We start from the raw sequence: 1,234 nt of genomic DNA, 5'->3' as shown, positions 1-1,234 counted from the left end.
AAAGGGGGACAAGAAAAAAAAAAAGAAAAATAAAAACCTCATTGAAGTAGCATAAAATGATTTTTCGTTTTTGGACAAATGTTTCGTGATTTCAACGTTGAAAACGAAAATGAAACGAAACGTAACAAAACGATAAACTAAAACAATTTCCAATAAAAAGTTTCGCATTGTAATTTGTAAAAAAAAAAAAACAGAAAGGAAAAAAAAGTGATAACCGATCGCTGCCGCGATATCGATTATCCAAAACAAAAAACCATATTTCGAAGGATAGAAAAGAATATAGTTGAAAAAAAGTGTAACAATGTGGGTGAAAGAATAATGAACGAATTTGTGAAAAAAAAAATATTCATACGAATGAATTTTAAATTATTCGACACAAAATTACGTTCAATATGCGAATGCAAACTTGTCAAGGATTACAAATGTTTTTTAACAAAATACAAAAATAATAATTCTATCCCAGAGTTATTTAGTAAAATAAAAACGAAAACGAAATATTTATATTCATTTTTTGTGAAATATATTTCATTCGAAGTAAATAGGTTTTAAATATTCATAATATATGATACGTATATTTCTTTGATTCATCGTATAAACTACATTTATATAAATAATATATACACAAAGTATATAGATTTAAACGTATGTCAATTTTAACTGCGTTTTATCGAACGAAAATGTTTTATCTATCTTTTAATTTAGGTTAATTAAAGTTTACTCATCGTCATTCGAAAATCTAATCACGAAAATGTATACGTGTTTTCTCTCTCTCTCTCTCTCTTTCTATATATATCTCTATCTCTGTTACTTTTTTTGTTCACATTCATTTGTATAAAATACATTCAAAGTGTTTCTACCTATATAAAACAAATAAATAAACAAAAGTAAATAAAATATTATTTTATTCGAATAACTGTGTGGGTATGATTCATTTATATACGTCATATTACGTAGGACAATTTTATCAATTGAATTTACGAGTTATTATTACTTTGTTTAATCTATTTTTATGTTTAAAAATAAAAATACAAAATAAATTGATAAAAAGGGGGAAAAAAGAAAAAATAAATTCATATGACATAAAAAAGATTTGAACTTTTCATTTTAATCTTATATATTCTTGTGAAATGAATCTTTATATATATATTAATATATATATAAAGATTCATTTCACAAGAATATATAAGATTAAAATGAAAAGTTCAAATCTTTTTTATGTCATATGAATTTATTT

This window comes from Polistes canadensis, unplaced genomic scaffold (assembly GCF_001313835.1).
Source record: "Polistes canadensis isolate GaletaPanama2010 unplaced genomic scaffold, ASM131383v1 scaffold_395, whole genome shotgun sequence".
In the NCBI taxonomy this organism is placed as follows: Eukaryota; Metazoa; Arthropoda; class Insecta; order Hymenoptera; family Vespidae; genus Polistes; species Polistes canadensis.
Note: the sequence above shows the minus strand (reverse complement) of the source record.